This window comes from Rhodnius prolixus, unplaced genomic scaffold, assembly GCF_049639745.1.
Source record: "Rhodnius prolixus isolate KJV_2025 unplaced genomic scaffold, Rpr scaffold_3, whole genome shotgun sequence".
In the NCBI taxonomy this organism is placed as follows: domain Eukaryota; kingdom Metazoa; phylum Arthropoda; class Insecta; order Hemiptera; family Reduviidae; genus Rhodnius; species Rhodnius prolixus.
Window position 1 is genome coordinate 13075568 of NW_027411603.1, and position 23545 is coordinate 13099112.

At 31.9% G+C, this 23545-nt stretch overlaps 1 protein-coding gene and 1 long non-coding RNA gene across 4 annotated transcripts in view; one reads left to right on the forward strand and one right to left on the reverse strand.

Moving 5' to 3' along the window:
• LOC141453851 (uncharacterized) overlaps positions 1-23545 on the reverse strand; it is a 100573-nt gene that overhangs the window by 9882 nt on the left and 67146 nt on the right. Inside the window, exons 9-19 of the long non-coding RNA XR_012458260.1 lie at positions 23311-23391; positions 21481-21660; positions 20069-20284; positions 17095-17279; positions 16809-16910; positions 16602-16677; positions 14074-14133; positions 13841-13982; positions 13535-13676; positions 12580-12788; positions 2653-2716 (exon numbers count right to left, since the gene is read on the reverse strand). This is a non-coding gene — a long non-coding RNA (uncharacterized lncRNA). The remainder of the gene's footprint in view (positions 1-2652; positions 2717-12579; positions 12789-13534; positions 13677-13840; positions 13983-14073; positions 14134-16601; positions 16678-16808; positions 16911-17094; positions 17280-20068; positions 20285-21480; positions 21661-23310; positions 23392-23545) is intronic.
• Positions 1-23545, forward strand: part of LOC141453850 (G-protein coupled receptor dmsr-1-like) — a 186464-nt gene that overhangs the window by 5399 nt on the left and 157520 nt on the right. The window lies entirely within an intron of this gene.

Below are 23545 nucleotides of genomic sequence, written 5' to 3' on the forward strand. Positions count from 1 at the left end.
TAATTCAAACTTTAGACCAACATGAAGGACCACGTTCCTGAATTAAGAACTAGTTAAGGATGGTAACCGAACGGATAGAGGCGAGGAGCGCAAAGCTAAAATGTATTGAGGTACTGGGTTCGTTTACCAGTCTAGGCCTTGGATTTCATTTAATGGTTAATATAAGAATTAAATAGTAACTATTTGCTAGTCGCAATTTTGGTAGCTGAACGTAAAGCCAGGTTCAATGACCAAGTTACTTTATTAAGGACTATTCCGCATTAGCACTGAAATTACTGTAAGTTAAAATTTCTACTAAAATACGTTTTCAGAACAAGTAATGGTTCTAGTTCTAATATAAAGTCGCAGACACAATTTCCAATAAGAGAAATATAGATAGACTAAAAATTTACAATTTTTTTTTTTTTTATATTTACTTTTAAATATAAACATAGTCTTTACTTTTCCCGAAACAAGGTGATTTTTTTTTTAATTGGTATGATTCATTCATTCATATGGGTACCCATTTAATATGAAGTATTTAGCTAGATAATTATTTCTGATATTAAGTGGTTTTTGGCTTCGAACATTCCTATGGCTTTGTTTTCAAATATTTTGTTGTAGGATCAGTTCTCGTTCTTTAAGGTACTTGAAGGTTTCAGACTTGCTGACTCCTCTTAGATTTTGTTCATATCTATGAGCCCCTAGCTCCATTGGTCGGTCATGGGAAGTATAAACTGAAACGAATGTACACTGGACCTTAAAGTTACCAAAAAATTCCAAACATTGCGAAGAGGTTTTCGAATTAAGATTCTTTTTCTTTAGTGTTTTTTGTTTTCATTTTTGTTAAAATATGATTGTTTTAAGTAATAAAAACATCACTTGTAACAATTTTTTTATTTTAAAGAAACATTGATTTTGTAGGATATGGGGAACATATAAAGTTTAAATGGTCCATACAAGTTCTTTACTTAATAAGAATGGAGGCTCTAATCTTAATTAAGTCTAACTAAGACTATTAAGGTGATAAGACTAACTAAACCTACATAAACTTTTCAATTAAATTAAAGAAAGTAGTGAAATAATTTTTTCATGACATCATTTTTAAAACATTACGGTATACGGTTTTTTTCCCTTCGGAGGTACGGTGAACTTTCAGGCAAACTTAAAGAGGACTCCCATTAACTACAGTTCCCTTCTAACATACTGACTGGGCAACCTAATTCTTTTTTTGTGAAAACAAGTTAACATCTCCAGTATTAAATCAACTGTAAAGTTTGGACACGTGTTTTTTCATGCTAAGTTGTTTTCTTAAGTCAATAACTTTGTAATGATGGAATTCCGGTTAACATCGACAGATAATTAAAAGAACTCTTCTGGGACATACTCTCATTTATTCTTTTTCAACGCGTTCCTCACTTCTTAGGAGAAATTTTGAGCCAATATGGAATACAAAATTCCACTAGATAAGTTTATACACCCGCACATTGTCCAGAAACAACACTTTCTCTTGTCAGAAGAAGCCCGATGACAATAGAATTCATCAAGCTGGGAAATAAAAATACTCTGTCAAAGATTCCTTCGCCTACATCTACAGAGAATTAAAGCTGATTCTAAATAAACAATACATAGTCTCTAGAGGATTGTAAATGATTAGCATTTATTGGAGTGCCTCTGCGAATGAAAATGATCTAAAAAGTAGATGATCCTTTAGCTTTCTTATGTTGGTTTTGTTTACTCCTTGAATTATTTCAGAAATCCAGGCTTCTATGGATGATTAAATCAAAAGCAATCTATTGGAGAGATTATATAGCTATGACCACTGTATTTATAAATCACCAAAGCAATTTACTGTATCTTTATATATACACCCTGTTTTGTGAGTGTGCGAGTAATAAGTGGTAATACCTTAATTCTCTGGAGGAATTAACAGAGAAAGTAATTCCTTTTTGCTACAATTAGCACTTTTAGTTTTCTTAAAGGATTTACAGACACTTGCACAATAAAACCACTATTAAATTCCAAAGTTACTTCCTCTTATGCATTGATTGTAAGCAATCTAGCTTATACTATGCTTACAGATGACGCCACTATACTCAAATTACAAGGTACTTAGAAATTCTTTAGAAATATTAAAATAAAAAATGTAAATACATAAGCTTGCGTGACATGATGATAAAGCTATCTTCTGGAAACTACCAATAATTATAGTTTCGCATTATTCAGTTAAACAACAATTGTCAAAAAAGTGCCGTGGATAATGATTAAAAGTCAACTAATTGACAGGTAAGGATTAACTTAACAAGTGAATTGCAAGGTAATCGTTCAAAATAGTTTAACGAGAAGTAAAATGCATGCAAATTTAAAATGAACTATTAAACAAATTCTACATGAAACATAGGATTTTAAAAATTGAATTTTTCATTAAAAGTTTGTTGGTATCCGTATAGAATGATAGAAGAATTAATAGAATTGTTTCCCTTTGGAAACTCTATCTTTAAAAAAAACTATCATGTAAGTATTTCAAAATCACACGTCCTTATCTGAGCAGACGTAATTCAACGGCTAAAATAAAATAGTTCCAAGAAATTCCCACTTCCGTTTAAGGGATTTTCTCCAAATTCTGAATTGTAACTATTTAACTTTCAAAACTATTATCTAAATAATACATACGTTTCCATTTACTGAAATGGCATTTTGCAGAATGCACCACACTTCCAGAACTGCCATAAATTACCTGAAAAAAAGGTAAAAAACAATAGTTGTAGCCATTTAGACGAGTGTTGGAATGCATCCAAATGCAAATGTTTTAATAAATAATGTATAAACATTTTCGAGAAAACTGCGGAAAAACTGTAAGAACCCTTCAGAGCATTCGCGTTTCCAGTCTAGCAATATTCTTCAAGCTGACAATTTTGGCATTTATTTAATTCTCATGAATGTTATGAAAATGTTAAACCATACCATTCTTTTAGAAGACTCCCAATTACCCAGACGAAATAAACAAATTTTCTTGAAAAAATGTTTCCTATAAAAACAGTATTAGATCAAGTATAGATAGGAAGTCCAAAGAAAAGCAAAGGAAACATTTTTGATAAAATCTAAAAAAAAGTAAAACATCAAAAATGAAAGAAAATGGCTGAAATACAGCTCGTTATAAACAAAATTAGTAATGTGGCCCAAAAAATATTTCCTCTTGACATTTTTTTTTTCTTTATTTCAAATAGAAAATCATAACGCACAGTTTTAGCAGAGAGGATTTTTTTCTTCTCTTGGAAACACTGAAGAAGAAATAAGAAGTAGAAGCGCTGCTGATGTTTTGATAGTAAAGATTGTGTCTGAAGATACAAATACGTATTCTGAAGTATTATTGCGTCTGTAAACGTCTATGTCTGTCACATCAGCCCTGTCAGGGCCACTTAGTTGTTGATCTTGACCCAATGTGCTGCTTGAACATCCCTTTCTCTATAAGAGTTGTGAATACGATTGGAATCGTTGTCTGTTTATAGTTAGGGCTCGCTATTTGTGGTTATTCAACCATCAAATCCATGTCTTTCTCAAGAACACAAGTAAGTAGTTCAAGTTAGTAGTAGTGCTGCATGAGTTCCTTACTTACATCTACTTGGGATCGATTTTGCTCAAAGTAAAATCTTTTTATAGATGTTCAATGTTAACATAGCTAAAACTTTACTAAATTTTGGATCATGCCAACTCTAAGCTCTACAATTCCATTCCTTATAACAAAATGTTACATGTCCTTTAATGGCTATCAGGATTATTATATTTCCTTGGTTTAAATACTAATAAACTTCAGAAGTAAAAAAAAAAAAAAAAAAAAAAGAATGCGTTGAACACTTTGATGACTTTCTCTTACTTCTTTCTGGGGAGGATTTCTTACATAAACCCGCTTTAACGTCACATTAACGACGACCTGAGAACCGGACTTAAATGAAATTAACGTGTTACCAATATTAAATTAATACATCTTATTTTTGAAACGTGTGCCAGACTGTACGTTGGATAACAGGGTTTCGTGCACAACAAAATGTAACAGAAAATAAAAATGAAAGATAATCATCAATCGCCGACAATAGAAGGAATAGCAAAAAAAAAAGTGGAAAGGGGGAGAGCTCGGAAATACAAAGAAACTCATTTCAGCATTACAAAAAATCTCGGAGCAATGATTGTCTCAAATCGCCGTTATCATTTTGAAAAAATACCTAACTCTAGCGTTAAAATATTGATCTGGTTGACGTTCAACAGTAAACTGTAGAACCCAAGTAGAATTATGCAAAATGAGACAGAGTGACAGAACATCCTAGACAACAAGGTGTGCGTGAACTGGTTACGGGTGATAAGGAATGTAACTTAGTTATATGAAATCCCTTTGATGCAGTTAGCTTTGAAATCAAATACCAATGGTCAGAATGAAAGCCACAATCAATATCAACGGTAGATATTGTGATGTTGTTAATATGTCATCGAAGTACATTGATTTTAATTAGTTGGTGGAGAATCTTTGTTTTTATTTTTATATTTAATGAAATATGAGAGCTTACCAATGTAAATTTTGTCCATCCTTGCAAAGAAAGTTTTAAGTAAATGGTTATACGAGTATATTTATATTTCTTTTTACGTTCTCTCTTTTCTTTTTGTAATTTTTCGAGCAGCGGAAGAAGAAGAATTTCAATTCTCTCAAATTTTCAACATATGTACGTAAAAAATATATTTGGTTTTATGTTTTGATGTTTGCTGAAATTGAAAAAAGCGAATTCTTTGCGGAGTGTATAAGTGAATAAAATGTTTGCGAAGGTGAGTCTTATAGAATAGACATTTCAGCTTTGAGAGCGCGCCAAAATGGTTAAGAATTTCCTTGAAATGATTTTTTCTATTAACAACAAGGTCTAACTTTTTTATTTTAAGGAAAATTGCTATAATTTCTTCAGAGACTCAATAGTTTAAGGATATTTTAAAGTAATTTTTTTGGCACAAAAACTATATAGGTATATATATTAATTTTTAAATAATTTAAAATATTGGACATAGAGTTTAGTAGTGCTAAAAATAAATCTCAAGTCGGTTTTAAAACGAACTATGCGAAAAATTCTTTCATGTATTCATGACGAGAGAGGTTTGAAAAGCAAGGCTACGTTAAATATTTTTGGGAAAATTATTACATTAACTTTCAAGATCAGGGAAGCAATTATAGAGATTCAAGCCGTAGCTTGTTGGTTTTATTTATAGTGTTTGTATCATGGTTGATAATTTTCAGTTTGAGTTACCCTGCGCCGTTTTTGGAAATGTTTTTAAATAAGCCTTGCTATATTAACTTCCAAGGTAAATTTCAGACAAGCTGTACTAAAAAAAAAGTCAATAATTTACATAACAAGTTTTTATTGCTCTCTTCACATTCTCGGTATTTGACTGAGGAGTTATTTTAATAAAGTAATAAAGTTCGAAAATACTTTTATAATAGGATCTTTTTTTTTTTAAATCTGTAGCCTTTTTCTTCTTTGTTAAGTAGATATATCGTTTCTATGGTTTGCTAAAATAGTGAATTCAAAGAAAAATTGTCTCCGTGTTTAATAATTAATTTATGCTAATTTGGAGTTACATAACATCTATGAACTATATTCCTTAGACTTTGTGTATCTGCGGTTGAGTGCAGCGAACCAAAGTTGTAACTTGGTCGGAGGGATTCAGGCAGTACTCTGTGGTTTTATTGGTGTGTGTGTGTGTGTGTGTGTGTACATAGTGTGTTCCGAGTGTGTTGTTATTACCTTCTAGTTTCTTTTCATTAAATTTTAAGAGGTAAGTTTTCCGTAAATATGAACTTGGATTGTGGGGAAGTATCGGGTAGGCCACCCGATGATGTGGAGATGAAGTGGAAAAGGCTGGATAAAATAGTAAGTTCTAACGATGCTATTTCAAAGCAGATACATAAAGGGCCCGTAAGTAAAAGTACAATTAGCATGGAGTACAGAAGTACTGATTTAGGACTATTTCACATAATTATTGAAAGTACCAAACGAGACCAAAAAGAGATCGCTAGGATACATCCAATGTCCATTGGGAAATTACTTTTTGAACATCAAGCAGAAATCTCCCAAAATACTGACAACGTAAAAAAAATTTGCTTAAATAGGTTAAGGGTTGAATTGAACAATGGAGTCCCAGCCAATAAATTGCTGGGATCTTCTTTGCTCAAAAATAAAGGATTTAATTTGTACATACCGAGATATCTATTGCAAAAAAGAGGGGTAATTAGGGGAGTGGATACTGAATTGTCTGAGGAGGTCCACCTGGGATTCATAACGAAATATTAGAAACGCGAAGATTGAAACGGAAAGTTAGAGATAGGGAAACTAACAAAGTGAATTTGGTGCCCACCTAATGCTAGCATTTTTTGAATGTAAAAAATAAGTTGTAAAAATCCACTGGCTAAATCTTAATGAATGCACACATTTCTTTTAGGTTTTAATTTTTTCTCTTACTCTACGGTAGTAAGAGAGGATATTGTAATAGTGTTGATTTTTCCTTTTTATTTTCCTCAGAAAGTATCTATTTTGAGGTTCCCAGAGCACAAGTAGGTGATGTGTGTGAGTAACCACCGTACCCTTAGAAACAAAAAACATTAGAAGGGTTCCCATTTGATATTCTGGATAGATGCCAATAGAGGACGCCACAATATTTTGGTAAACATCGGAAAGACAACTTTACTGCTTCAATTTCTCAGTTTTTTCAAAAACTGATGAAATACATTTCGACATCCTGACGAAAATTGATTACAAAAACGAAGGTTTCCTTGTCCAAATCAATCAAAGCAAATGGGTCACTGAGGAAGCAGATTACATGGCCAAAGAAGGGATCGTTGGATTCCTCTTTGGACATGAATCTTTTTTTTTGGAGAAGAATGATTGAAAAATTTAAGATTTAATAAGCTAATAAAAATTAGATTGCAATGGTATAGACTAACTAGCCATCCCACTCGAATCTAATTAATTCATTTACTTTATTATTTTACATAAGTATTTCATAAATTACTTAAAATAAATTGGTGTAGTACTTGATTATTAAATATATTTCGGAGTCAGTAATACATTGTTTACCAAATTGAAGACAGCAACTAAATATATTGAAAACATGGCAACTATATTTCTTGATGTAGCGGTAGCGTTTTTGAGATAGTCTGGCAATTTGGATTACTCTACAAACTTAGACATGACTTCATTAATCAAATCATCTACCTAGTTGAAAATAGCCGGGTAAATTGATTAAGTGAAGTGTCTGATTGTGTTAAAGCAATTTATTGTCTGTATATGGCAGTTTATAGTTAGCATAAAGCTCAGGTTGATTTCTTGTTGGTAATTAAAAGGTTTCACCTGGAACATCGCTTACATAGAAACTGTTTATTTCTTCTACCATAGATCAATCTATATAATTGTAAAGGTTGATACATTTTCTCTGTTTAACTATCTGGTTTTTTATCTAGAATGCTCAGCTACTGAGTAATAAGAGAAAAAATATCTTTATAATTATTATTTGGGCAGTAATGAGTGCAAGCACTGGAACTACCCTTGGAGGATTGAAAAACAAATATTCAAATAATTTTTTTCAACAAATTAGACTTAACAATGCATATATTTCTCAAAATAGGTTCTTGTACTTCGTGGTTTGTAGAAAATGAAGAGCTGGGGCCTCATTATTGCGACTGGAAGACCAGCAAGAATCTGTCCCAGAAATAAAATATAACATTCGTAGCGACATTAAGATACCTTAAGTAAACTAAGATATTGATAAATGTATTGCTGACTTATAATAAACATTCTTAGAATTATTTCAACTGGTTTCAAAAGTGGCAGTAGTTTCTATTTAAAACCGAGGTAAAAGCTTCCCTCTTTGAAGATTCCGAAAGGAATACTTTCGTCTTATAAAAATAAACATCCAGGAAATAAAAAAGAAATCAGATAAACAGAAGGACCAAAGAGTGCTTTACGTAATCCAGGACACAAGACCAACCTGAAGATTTCGCATCAACGCAAGAATGCACCCAACCTTTTGCGTTCTCAGCTTTCAGGCTGAGGGAAACCCAAAATTTTGTAGAGCTTTAAAGAAAGAAAGACAGCAGATAAAATAAAGAAGTAGAATTTAGTGCACTGCCGGCTTCCGGACCGTGCACTGTAAAAAGGTCCTAGGAAGGGCCAGCATCAGCAATCGAACTAGGTATCTCCGCCTGTGAATCCAGTATGCCAACAATTCAGCTAATCCTGTCTATAAGTGTAATGTTCATTTAAATTTTAATACTGATGCTTGGGTTTTCCTGTAGGATTTGTTTGCATGAAAGAACGGATTCGGTTTAAACGATGCGCGATTACTCAGACAATGATGTCTGCTTTATGTCAATGTACCATTTCCTTCCCATTTCGAAGTCGATATCTCCATGTAAATTTTACCAGTTTTCGGGATAGCGATTGTTCAATGTTCTCTCTACTTTCTATGAAATATAATACTAATATTTAAAATTAAGTAAGATCTCCACAAAAATTTGAATTCTTGCCTATGTTATCTTTGTAGCAAAAATGTCTTCTATAATTGCTATATTTTCCAAAGTTGAAAATTATCAGTAGGTTAATGAAAGTAAAAAAAAAGAAAAAGTAAAGCCTATTAGGCAGGTTTGACGTCCAACTACCGATTACGTGTCGCGGACGAAAGCGACTAGCGAACAAAATTTACTGTTTCTTTCTTATATTAACCATTAAATAAAATCCAAGGCCTAGACCTCTTGATTTTATTTGGAACTCACAAATATAGCGAGAACTCCACATTCGTAACATTCACTCTTACATGAGCAAACTAACATTCACTTCTTCCTCACCCTTCGCACATGGGCGAGCCTGCATTGATAAGAAAATTAAAACCTCAACTAAACCAAGATCTATAAAGATTATTAGTTTAAATATCTTTGTATTTCATCATAAATGTTCTAAAGCTCTAAGTGATATGGACCACACGTATAATTTGTAAATAAATAAAAAAAGTAGTTTTTCATGTTTTAAAAAACGAGAGAAAGTAAAAAATTAAAGCCTGAAAGGCAATTTCCTTTGGAGTGGGGTAGTTTTTCATTTTTACTTTGAATACACTTTACTGAATTAGGATGGAGTTTAGCATATTGCATCAGCTGAAACTACTTTGGTTTTCTATTAGTAATACCGGGACCATCAGACATGTTTTCTTTCAATACTTCACTGTTCTGCCTCCAACTTTTAGTTTACACTGAGTTTGTCTTGTTTATTTGCTTTCTTCTTCTTAAAATTTATTTCTTTTTTATTTGTATCTTTTCCTTCGGTTTGAATTCAGAGTTTGTGCTTATTTACTATTTATAAAACGCCACTTAATTCTTCGGTGATACATAGCTTTGTAAACTGTCACAATGCAGCAATATTTTTACAAATGGTTAATTAAGTTGTTGCAAGGAGTTACTATAGGGTAGTCTGCTGTTTGTAAGGTGATTCTCTATTTCCAGAGTGGTTCGTTACTATGTTGTATTATAGGGCTGGCAACAATATAGTTGCTTCGTCTTAGTCACACCCACAACTAAAAATAAATCTTTTGTATGATAAACTGTAAACAATTGATTCTATTTCATTTTCATTTTTCTATCTCCTTTAGAGAAGCTTAAAAAAAAGGAGAAAAGAAAACGAAATTCTGGGCTAACTAGTAATCCATAATGAAGTCAATATTAGAGTTAGATTGAAATTGAAAAGATATGAAAACGCATACTGGCGCAAGTAGTGAATATGGTGTGTTGTTATGTTCCGCAATCGAAACTGTGTTCCGTTATTAGTTCTTGGAACTCTTGAATCCCAGCTTTATTTAGCTGCCGGCAGACTGGTGATGTTCTATTACTGTGGTAGGAAGCAATCTGTGATTAGTAAACACAGCGTAGGTATATTTTGGCAACAGACTAATAACCAAAATGATAGAACCGTTTCAATGTTCCAATATTGATTTCCATTTCTCTATTTACTTTGACTTTTGTTTTAGGAAACTATACTTTCTCTGATGTGAGCATTAAGCAAGATTGAATAAAAATTAGTCACAAAATTTAACTTATTTCAAGAATGTTAGCAAATTTTAAACTGTCATTCGATTTAATAAAATGCAGTTTGCAATTTTGTATGAAATGACAAGAATGAAAAAAAACCTTTTCAGATATTATTGCAAAGAAGAATATACACAGATAAGATTTCTTGTTCGGCATTCTCAATGGTTGATTCGTGTCATCACTAAAGTTGACCAACATTTCTTATGGAATTGTTTTACAATGAATGATATTGTAGACAAATACTTAATTAATGCTGTCTTTATTAAACAACATTGAATACTTTACTGAGTAGCATTTTAAGCCTGCAATTAATTAATTACTTCTGAGTTCAGCCCACCTCGTATAACTCGGATAGATATGTTTCCGAGTAGTTAGATCTAACGCACGAAAAACTTAAATTTTATTTTTTGAAAAGAAATCAGTTTGCCAACCAAGTTTAATGAAAACGCTGTTTTTGAAAAAAATTCAGAATCTACTCGTATTTTGTACTGCCGCAGTACAGATACCCGATTTGCTATGTTAACAAATCCTTAAGTTACATTGATGGAGAACATTATACTGGTGGAGTATAACAATTCTCTTAGAATCAACTTCCAAAAAATAATTTATTAAATTAAAGAAAGTAATAAGTATAATAATAATAAAGGGATACATTCTAATGTAAACAGTATACAAGGTTAAAACGTGGCACCTGGAAGGGTTATTCAAGCAATTCGTAGAAATATGGAAAACCCTTTAGAAAATATGATTTTTGGTCACGCAATTTTCGACAACTTGGTGATATGTCCATGTTACATTACATTTAAACGGCACTTTAGAATAAGTGTAACCCTATCATCTTCCAGAAGTACCCTAAAATGAAGTTTATTGGGAAAACATTTTAATAAAAAGATTTTTTTAAGTGGCTTTTGCACTTTGAAAATAAAATCTATGATGTGCTTTTTTCAAATTTTAATATAGTTATTATTTTCGCGGTCACTTATGAAATTTTATCAACAGAAACCAAGATTTCTGTATTGGTTAAACACACCAAATGTCTACATTTAAGTTTAAGCATCTTGTTGAACTTCTTGTTCGATACATAAACAATAATACATTTATCATCGCCATACATCCATAGGGTGAGAATTAAGTTAAGCCGCTCGAGCACTCCCGTATAATGTAATTCCGTTTTCCTCTTACTTGGACTATTTTATCAATAAAACTTTGAAGAGAATTGTATACATGTACATTCGCAAATATCTTCACTAAACAATGTAAATGAGCTTTGTTCATGGAACTGTAATGATATAAAATTATTAATTCTATTCATCACAAGTGCAGTGAACTGTTCACTGGTAATTAATTAATTTAGGGAAGCTTCAACCCAAATTGAGAATATAGTTTTAGTTCAGTGAATTTAAATTGGATGTTACCTAGGTTACAGACTTTTCTAAATGTCATACGAAACTTACTATTTAAATTGAAAATACCATACTTATTTTATTTTCGTTATCTTGAAACCGATGTAAGAACAGATGGATCATTAAATTCGAACGGCATAAAAGAAAAGAATTTAATCATCTGAAACCTACATATTCGTAATAACCTTGTTCGAAACCAGGCCTTACATTTTCTAAAATTTTCACACATCTTAGATCAACTGTTTTTGATTTATTCTTAAAAGAAATGCGCATTAACGATTTTTCTAAGGATCATGGCACCTCTATGATATCGCAGACCAACAAGGAATAACAAACGAATATTTGCAAGACCCTCAGACAAATAGCCTGCGGGAGTGGTTCATCCCTTTCAGATTTTTTTTTTTTTTTTTTTGACATTTTTAGGAAGTTATCAACTCACACAGCTTCTAAACAGACCTTACATACTCAGTAAGCATGCGGGAACACTGATTATGGCTCCGAAACTGGGCGGAATCAAAATAAATAAACAATGTCGATTCAAGAGAAAAAACTTTGACGAACAAAATCATCAGCACCCAATTCACTCAAGTTGGTGGGTGCAGCTCATAAATGAAGTTCTAGCTATTCCAGAAATATTCTGAATTTATTCTCTTATTACTGCAGTGTGTGTAAGAGAACGAATAATAATAAAAGAACAAATATGACTCGTTCTTTGACTGTATAATAATACAAAAAGTTTCAAGTGAGCTGAGAGAAAAAAAAAGAAAAAAAGAACCAGCACTGGCCTAAAAGTAATAAGTGAAAAAATGGGACAAAAGGTTGAAGCGAAAGTTGATGAATGAACTTTCTTTCAACTGTAATACATCGGCGGTGATGAATAAGAATGGAGATGAAGAAGAATAAAACTTCGTACAGCCTTTTCTTGCTCATTTATATACTTAGAATGGTGTCCATTATTGCATCGGTGAAGGTATAGAATAAGAAATGAAATATAAAGATGTATCTAGCAATAAGAAAAAACTACTATTCTCAGTTTTAGTTAGGCGCAAGTACATTAAAATGTAAACACTAAAATAGTAAGCTTTAACTTACAGCAGTACGTATTGCTGTAGTGTGGTAAAGAAGTGGAAACAAGTTTCCATCCGGCCTATCCGATTGCCTTTTCTTCCCAAGATGGCTCAGAAGAGCGAAGGATGAAGATTATGAATAAGTAGAGGACAGATCCGTTTACTTCCAACTTCATAAACTCCAGTTCTCATCAAGTAGTGACTGCTTAATATGCCACATTCTCAGCTCTGGCACTAAACATTAAATGAATTATTTATTTCACAATCATTTACACTTGACTTACTTTTACTAATCATCAAGTTAGTTCGGCTTTTGTACACATTAAAAAGAAAGGTAGCTTTTATTTTAATTAAATAGATTATTGCCGCGGGAAACTAAAAATAGTTTTTTCCTACATCTTTTTAAAAATATTCAATCGTAACACACAGAAACAGCCCTTTCTTAACTTATAAATTCACTCAAATGTAAAATAAATGCAATAAAAAAAAAGAAAAAACAATTTGTTTTAAAACAAAAACTTTAGGTGAACAGTTTAATTAATTACTCTGATGATTGACTAACTGCTGATGGAACTGTTACTTGTGATTAAAATTGGATCGTTTAAGATAATAGGAAATGTTCTGGACAGTTAGTTGGACGAGACTAAGACCTTCTAGTACTTCCTAAAAGACAAAGCCCAAAAGACCATGGATACGGTTTGTGATCGTCACCAACTATATATTGAAAACCAATGAAATTATCAATCAGAGAAATTGTCATTAATTTAATGAAACGTACCAAATTACGCCAACACAGCGGCATTGGTGGGCCAACAGAAGAGTGAGATCCCTTAAGCAGCCCAAAAATTACTGTTAATAAATCAGTCCTAAAACTGAATGAGATGGTAATCGAAGTTATTCTTTAAGTCACTGTGTACCACCCATGACTCTCGCCAACTTATTATCACCTTTTCAACCAATTGAATTACTTGGGCAAGTACCTTTGCTGTAGAACCTTCACCACTAAACTAGGAGAAAGTGGCATTCCTCGATTTCCTTGATTCCTGAGAACCAAATTTTTTCAATGACTTCTACATTTCACAATCGACTGGTTTCATGTTGGCTGTTATAAAATAGTGGTACCTATTTTGATTATTACACAAGAATTAGTTAAGATAGGTTATCCTCTAAAAGTTAAGTTAAGTATACCTCTAAAAAAAAACCACAGAACTTTCCTTCCAACACTTTATTACTATTTTATTACAGCTATATTTTACTATTTTTACAAAAATAACGTTTCTACTTACTAAAATTTTAAGTGTCGTTCAAATTATCCTTCCACACTCAGCCAGAAAGTATAGTATGTGTGACAGGCACATTATAAAAGGAAGGAAAATTCTCTACACCAAACTGATGATTCAACCTTTGAATGAAAATTCTAAAACTTGTCTGAAATAATAAAAATATGTTTACTGTGAGAGATGAAATTGACATCCAAAAATAAACAGTTTTAACAGTTCATGTATTGTTATGTACCCACTCAGAACATAATTTTTTCTCTCCTCTGCGTAGACGGAATGTGAAATCCTGACCTTAGGAACTGCAAAATACAATAATAAATGTTAGTAGATAATAACATTTACTTTATGAGGTAATGCTTCCACCTAATCAAATTATTCTAAATATTCGAAATCTTTTCGGCTGATAATATTGATTTTTTATTTATTTTAACAATGCTTTCATTGTTAAGTATTATTTATTAATTAAAATTAATTATAACAATCCCTTATTTCGCAAATGACTAGTTAACAGATGAAAAGAAGAAAAAGTATGGAATAAATAATTTCAAGATGGTGATAAAAGTATGGAAGTTAAGTTGTATTAAAAAGTAATGTAACTTTTACCATCACTGTTTTTTCGGTTTGTTTTTTGGAAGAAGGCTGTATGCGACTGGTTAAAAAATACTCGTCCTAAAGTTTATTACCTTTTTTTTCTTTATTTCCTCTTATATATCTAGCAATAAAGTTATTTTTGATAGCACTTCTTCTAACAAGTTTTTCAGAGTAAAGTGACGGTAAATAGGTTCAGCGGATGATTTTATATAAGAGATTTTCCATAACTAACTAACTTTACTTTAAGGCAGGATTCTGGCTTTCAGGTGTGGACTAACACAGCACTGGTCACGGACACAACAAACACAGTGTAGAAAACTCAGGAATCAACTAAACGAATTGCATGTTGATTTGTTTGAAAGATAATCTAATAGGTAATCAAAAACGTCCTTTACGCGATTTATCTTATAAATTTTAATTTTTGACGGCTACAACGTTACTGAGTTGGCAATCACATAATTTTGTCAACCGTTCCATCTCAGTTAACTTTAAATATTTAACATTATTCCATGAAATTTGTTTGATTAACTTGTTTTCGGTCAAAAAATCTTTTTTTCTCATTGAAGACAGTGAAGATGAAGAATATAATATGATATGTAGTGATCTCAAAGATAAAACCAACGATATTATTTAGCTGCGAGTATCAAACATATCAAAAAAGAAAGAAAAAATTATTTAATAAAAAATAAAACTGCATTTGATAGAGTGCTAATCTCACCAAAATGCCTGAGCCCGAAAGAATGTAAAATCATGCTTGATCTTAAATCAAATGTAACAAATTTTAATGGTGAAGAGCTTACTCAAGACAAAAAAGTATTTTCCCCCGTATACGGATAGTTTAGTTAAAGTTTGCAGAGGAATAGCAATAGTAGCACTATAGCAATGCTACTGGTGTTCAGGTTAAAACATGAAATAAATGAGTTAACACTTCTTTCGAGATAAAGACGATGCCACAAAGAAAGGAAATGCTTGTTACTGTACTACAGAGGTATATAAAGGCTTGATACGAGTATATAGAGGTAGGTATTCTTTCGGCTGAGGACTTTAGGTTCTCCAGCAAAAGTTATGTTCTTCAATCCGAAAATTACAGACATAAAACAGCGTTTTGCTATATGAGGCATAAGTTGATTTGACATTCTTCGGCAGCTACTCGTAGTTAGAGGTTTGAAGTTGAGAGTTTAGAATTTGCTAAGTTTTCAGGTGCTGGTATCCGCTTTTTAGAAGCACTGAATCTGATGATGAAGGCGTCCTGGCCGAAGTATACTTCTCATACTTATAGTCAACCGTAACCTTTCTAAACCAAACTTGTACAGTTAGTGAAGCAACAGAGACTTCTATTTTTATTTCATTAATTTTAGGTGCTCTCAAAGTACTTCTAAAGCGAGACTTAAAATCATCAGATTTCTAGATTTTTCATTTTTTAAATTGCATAAATAATTCATGAGCTAGTAGACGCATAATCTGAAAGCAAACCAGACGCTTATTAAGAAAGTTTTGATAAAAGACGAGTACAGTTGGTGATTAATAGAAGATAAAGAGCCACATTTCTCTAGTCTTTCTTATTAATTTCTACGGTAACCTAACTATTTAGTATTATTTTATTCTTTTCGCTGAGGGTCGTATGCCTTAAGTGCATTTGTCAACCTTTATAAAGAAAAAGAAAACAAATAATAAATACATGATAAAATTAATATAGTAGAATAAAGTCGAGACCGTTACTTCTTTCTAAAGTTAATAACACTAGTGAAAGTATTTCCTTTCTAAATGTCTCAGTGGTTCAACTTTTAGCTACTTTAGACATGTCTGTTTTTCTAGTAAGAAAAAACACCAAATTCCTGAAGAATTTTACTCATGCATCTCTACAGAGAAGAAAACTAAACCAAGATGGAGTTAAATTGTCTTTAAAACAATTTTTCTGAAGGCATTTGTAGCTTTCTGTAGTCTGAAATAAAAAATGCTTGCTATAGAAACTTAGTCTAAAAAATAAATAAATAAATAAAATTAAGAATTAAAAGTAAATTATTTTTCCAGTTTCTCTTGATTAGATAAATTAGTTATTTTGTAGGAAATAAACTTTTATTTCATTCATTAAATAAAAGAACCCTTATTCATTCTTCGAATGAAAATAAATTTCAATAAAATAGAGTACTTGGTTGTAGAAAGGGAAGAAGATTACTTGCAGGAAAAGGAGAAAGATGTGATGACGAAGTCAGGGTGAGGGGCAGCAGGTCCGGATCCAATAGCACACAATGCTGCGAAAAAAGAAATTTGCACTAACGTTTAATTTTCAACTTGAAATTTTTAACCAAAAATATAAGTTTTCACCATTTTAGCGGTTTTAACAGTATCTTATAAGAAATGGACGAATTACCATATTCCTTACCTTGTCAAAATCAAATTGTTTAGTTTGCTAAGCAGAACTACACCAACTTATGCTAACAAAAGAACTTCGTAGGAGCAATCTTCGTGGACAATGCACAGATATCTGTAAAAAAAAAAAATCTTTAAAGGTATTTACGAATTAATGTTGAAGACCAAAATCTTAGTCTTGCCGACAACTACAAGAATTATATAATTAACTTTTTGTATTATACGTTTCTGAGTGTGCTCAATAGCGACATTTCTAATATAACATCAAATTAATGTATGTAAATTAATCTAATACTAACATGGTATTCTGTCTGGTTAGGATTCTTCTCAATTTCAACAAGTCACTCGAGCTTGACAAGTCACTGCCTGAATAGTATCTTTTTCCAATTACCCATGATCATCTCAAAAATAGTTCATTCGGTAACTGGCCGGAAACATGATGTGGCTGGCTAACCGATATGACCGATTTTGTCTATGAATTTATCTGAGGAAATTAATGATTAGACGGCACTTATCCATGAATAAAACATATTGCATTATTCTGGTAATGTTAATGTGTGATAAAAGATTTTGAAAATCTTTAGCGAAAGAAAAGTTATTTTTTTATTTTCATAAAAAGACGTTTTGAACAAGAGTTGAGACATGAAGCAAATATATGCCAAGTCCATGACTTTTTCATCTTTTTTAAAAAGCTTCTACCTATATTGTAAGGCTACGCGTGACCTGAAATTTAATGCTTGGAAATTGCATTAAGAAGGGACTATAAGCTTATTCAACTGTTCAACGTATATAAAAAAAGTATTATTTAAATGCAAATATGGGCAATAGAAGAAATATTAATACTCTACTTTGTGGGAAGGTAGAGAGAGTATGGAGGTTAGACATTAATGAAGAAAGATGACATAGAAAAAAGGGGAAACATGAGCGAGTTTTGGGATGTCATGAATCCCACAAAAATACCTTTATTGAATGTGAAAAATAATAAAGCCAAAAAAACTTTAATAAAAATTCAAATTTTGAAGAAAAAGCTTGATCATTGAAATGAAAAAAAGTCGATTCAGTGTTTCAAAACAGATTTAAAAAAAAAATATTGGAGGCAATTTTAACAAGGATAATGTGATTTTGAAGGAAAGCCCCATCCGACCACTAAAGTTAAAACTTGGCCGTGTCAACGCCTATAAAGGTGTCGATTGCAGAAAGGCTTTTTCTTTCGAGGTCAATACTTCCATTCCTTCCTGTTTACAGTTACCTAACGCAAACAACCTATGATGAACAAGTTCGGCAACATTTATTAAAAATATAACTAACATTTTTACTATATTGATTGACAAGTGAATAAATTGTCGCCTAATTGGAAACATGTTTTAAGGAATAAGACATGGCATTTTTTAACTTTTTTTTTTCGTTTTTCGTAACAAATAATTACAAATACAGAGTTAACTGATTTAATAGTTATATTTATCTATTAAAGATGTAATGAATGAATCGGTGAAATATGGTAACGAGGAATATGAGTAAAAACGAGATGACAAATGATAAATTCTGAGATCCAAGGAGTAGGTTGATTAGCGTAGAGTTGAACGGGAGTTTAATGAGCATATTTGTGAGAGAGAATCTGCTTGCCTGCCATTCTTTTATCCTAGTATCCAGTTGAGAGGGTAAACCCTCCTTAGTCTTCCTAGAACGAGAGGGCCGATAGGGGATGATTTCCCTTACTCTTCTTCTTTTGTCCATCTGTTGTGCTTCCCGTTCTCCAATTTCTCCTTATTTTTCCAATCAATTGCCTTTATTACAGCCTTTCGAGTTTTTCTCACATGTTTAAGAGATTACACATAACGTACTATCCCGATTAGTATTACGTTTTCACAGAAAAAATTTTGAACTTTTCAAATATTTTAACGGATGTTGTGTATGCGCATGTCTGGGCAACATTTCTCATAAACTAAAATCATAACTACTTGATACACGTATGAATACTAGAATTCTAATACGATTAAAGTTTTCGTTCAAAATCTCAGCAGGAAGTAACCGCACTGAATAAACTGTGCTTTAGCTTTAAGTCTTATTGGTGCTCCATTAAATATCACCATTCGATGAAACGTTCTATAAGGCAGGGTCTGCGTGAGAAAACAGTTGAAACAGGAGTGAAAGAATAGCAACTGTGAAGCACAGTTTGCGAAAAGACCAAGGAGAAGATGAGAAGAGACCAATAATTAAGCTGTTTCTATCGATAAGATAAATTGAGTCAGTATGTCTAATGAGGTAGAAAGTAAACTGATTGTGAAGAAATATGAATAAAGCATTGTAGTCCATGGAGCTGTTTATCAACAGAACACTACCCATCCCTTCAAAAAGGTAACCAACTATTTCAAAAACTCATGACATTCAGTTAATGAAAAAGTTTATAAACTGATATCAGTTAGTTGGTGAAGCAGAACTATTTGACGCATGCTATAGATCTCATGAATAGAAAATATTCGCCGCCATATCTGTCAGATCATTTCCGAAAGATTGATAAAATAATTCATGTGCGTTCCCATTTTATCAAAAATTAAACAATTATTAATTTTAATTAATGAAAATAAAGTTAAACAATTACAGATATGTACATTTGGACCATAGTTGGGCTGAACATATGGCTTTAAAAATTATTTAAAATTATGCTTTGCGAATTTATTTGGGGGATTGCTAAAATTATTTACTTAAGTTAGTGTTACCTATTTTTTTTAAAAAAATTATCGTACTTTCTAACATTTATATAAAGAGGAAGTTTTGCAATTATGACACGTTTTAAAAATTGAACTTCACCGATATATTAATATATTTATTAAAAGTTGAGGTCCTTTGAACTCCAAAAAAAAAAAAAAAAAAATATAAAATAAAATAAATAAAAATAACAAATAAATAAAAATTCGAAGCAAAAATGGCAAGTAGAAAGCTCGAACTTGGATTGCCGTTTTGATACAGTTATCGTGTCAATTCACTAAGGATTTGAAATGCGCGATTTTCTTAAAAACCATTCCAACGAATTCTTAAGCTTCGCGTATTATCTTCAATTTTATTTGAACTTTCCTTTAGGACTTGTTAGGCTCTCTCTAAAGTGACTCCTCAAAATGAGTTACTGTTTCGTGGCCTATGAAATATCAAAATAAAAACGTTATAGATTTTTCTATTCCCTTGTTTGCTACCATTGAATCAAATAATGTTCGAAACGTCGGGAGTATGATTATTCACAAAAAATAGCTGTGAATGGTTTTTACTATGATCCTTTACCTTGATTAAATTTACTAAAAAAATTAAAATTCCGACTGCACAATATTCTTCGTAAGACATTTCTTGAATAGTTGGTTCACACCGGCAGGAAACATTAATGCCAGAGGTGAGAGCAACTAATGTAGTCCATTTAAGGAGAATAGATGGATCGTTACGATACGCTTACAAAGTTAATTTGATTAATTGTCCTTAGGCTGGCTCTTAGTTGGTTATTGCCTACAACAATGAAAGCATAATTAATCTCCAGATCAAAACAAAGAACATAAATGATAAAATTGTTAGCTGAAATATTAAGTGATTCTTAAATACATGAAACCCACTTTTCATTCATTTTGTACGAATTAAATGATTTTAGGTGTCATTTCTGGTATTATAAGTGGAGAATCTTCATTTTAAATCAAACAGTTTATAGTTAACACTAAGTTAAGTAAACTAAGTTCACCACTGCCTCCAGTTAATGCTGATATACAATATTTGCTACAATGTTTTATTTCATGGGTCTCCGTTCGCGAAAGAAGGGGATTAGTAGAGAGTTCCCTCTTGATCTTATTTTCCCAGATGAAGTAGATGTATAATCTATTCAGACGATGAAAACGGAAGAGTTCAATTCTTAGATCAATATGTCGTTTCGGAAAAAAAGGAATTACTTGGCACTAAAATAAATTACTTCCTCGTGTTGACGTTTTTCAAAACTGTGTTTAATCATGTAACTCCCAATAACGTGCTTCCTGGAGTTTAAAAACGTATTCGAAAATCTTGTACCGACGCATTATTTTCAGTAATAGGTAACAGGAGTGGTAGGGGATCGAGTGGAGTGAGTAAGAAATGTACCACTTTCAAAATTTCCCAAGCAATCACAAAACACTACACATAAAAATGCAAAATTTTAGTAAACCTTTTTCTTCTTGTATCAGAGTATGTAAACGCTCATCTTAATGCTCCCACTTCATTCAAGCAGTTTTCTGACCCAGTTTAGCCATCAATGAAAAGATTAGGAATTAAACAAATAACATTCCATTGTATCATACAATTTTATGTATCGGAAGTTCTGATTGCCTAAGGCAACAATTATTTGCCAGTGGGGATGGCTAAAACTTTGCGCTATTAAATTCAAAGGTACTTTAGGACCTCCAGGCGGCTATCTCCAGATCTGAGAGGAAATCCTTTCAACTCCACTCCCTTTGTTGTACGAAGGAAGTACTTTAACTGAGTACTATTTGAAAATATCAAAGTTTAAATTGAGTTTCTTTGTTTATTCATGCGATATTTTAAGTGTGAAGTTTTGACACTTTTGGTATTTCGTTTCGTAGCCGGTATACATTTTAATCTACACACTATAACCAAATTATCCTAATAAATAAAAAATTATATTGTATAATCATAAAAACATGTATCTAAGGAGAATTAATTACCAAATAGGTGCATTTATATCTTTCTGCAGGATAAATTTAGCAGAATTAATACAATTAACCGACCAACTAATTCTTGTTAGGGTCATGGAACACAGTGAAACTATAAGGTGGTCATTGAGACTTCTATAATGATTGGATTTTCGTTTAGCATAAAGAACGTCATTACAACCTGATTAAAACCTGAAAAATAGGAAGAGAGATAAATAGGTTTGGTATTTGAACGAATATAAAATCCTCCAGAATTTAACCGCCTATAATAAACTATAATCAATAGAATATAATATTTATAAACTATCATCACTAGAACATTTCGATTTATACCATTTACAGGTCTAACGTTTCTCTACAAATCAGTAAAAAATGCATTGAATACAGAATATTACGAAGAGAGATAAAGAGGTTTGAAATTTAAAGGAATTTAAAGACCTCCTAAATTTAACCTTTTATAACTCATAAACTGTTTTCACAAAAACATAGCAATTTATACCAGTTATAGAGCAAACATTTCTCTACCATTGAGTAAAGAATTCTTTAAAATCAGAAAAGTACGAAGAGAGATATAACGGTTTGAAATTTGAGGAATTTGAAAACCTCTAAAAAACTTCTATATCTTTTCAACTATTATCATTAAAACATTGCAATTTATACCAAAGGTACACCTTTTGGCGTTTAATCAACCCTTATACTTAACTTTTAAAACTGTAAGTTTTTGTTAAGGATATATTACATATATATAACTTTGTGGAGAGAACACCTAGATTAACAATGTAATTGAAGAAAACTGTTTGCATACGATGAAAAGTAAATTGTACAATGACCAATAACAAAAAAAAGTTAAGCAAAAAACTGAGAATTAGATTTCGTTGGTAATACTGTTTTTTTCTTTTTCACTGAGAAAAATTTTAAAAACAAATCCTGAGAGATTGAAACGGAAAAGAGTAAATAAATAATCTGAAAGAGATTGGAAAAACGAACTAGTACTGGAGAACGTAGAGACTCTTTCCATCGCCACCAAAAGAAGGGATACCAAGTGAATTGCATTTATTTTTATTTTTTCACTCCATCCTTCGCAAGAGTTAAAAAACAAAAAGATAATTTATTGTAAGTTTCACTCTCTACAATAGTAGCTGAATACTATATAGTTCGAAGCAGTATTTAACGTATAGCTCTTATGAAGTTATGGCAGGATAAATGGAGTGATGTCACGAAACTAATCAGAGAGAGATAAGAGTATGTCCATGGTCAAACTGGTGCGATTCGGAAAATTAGACAGGATGATTTGGTTTGACCCATCTAAGAATTGTTCACATCCGCCTTATCGCGGCTTTATGAGTCGTCAACAAACACCGCACTTCGATACCAGATATTCTGCTTTAATTGTTTCATGTCCAGAAACCTCAGGGATCTCCACCAGTAATAATTGGGGCAATAAGCTCCCAAAGTTTATAATTTGGCAGTTATAATCCCAATTAAGCTTCTAACGAAGGACGCTAGTTGTACGCCAAAAGCTCAGTTTGCTGAGAACAAACCATGCGCGCTTCCCAACATGTTTTCTTCCTAAGAGCGCTTATAGCTCACTGTCTAGTGATGAAGAGTGCTATTGTAGCAAGAGAAAATTTTCGGAGTCCGGCTGTGAACTAAGGAGGCTCCAAGCGCCAATTCCATCTTGCTACCAAAACCATGCGAAAAACTGAATCGTAGTCACACCATAATTTCACTTAATATATAAAATCTGGGGATGTGCGGGTTTGTCTATCAGAAATGGTTTGACTGAGATAAGATTTTTGTTTGGGCACTTAAAAAGGTTTTAATTTCATTAAATCGACATACCTGAATATGACTTCATTTTAATGATTTATAATTCATTCTTCTAATAAATTCACTTCTATTACAGCTAGCTTGGCAAATAATCTGAAAATTAAAATAAAAAAAAGTATATCAACATTATTTTATTTTTTAAATGTTTGAAGTGCACACTTTCTCTGAAGTATTATTTTTTTATTAACTATAGTGATTTAAAAAACTGTATAATATACCAAACTGTTTTAATTGCAATGTACAATGC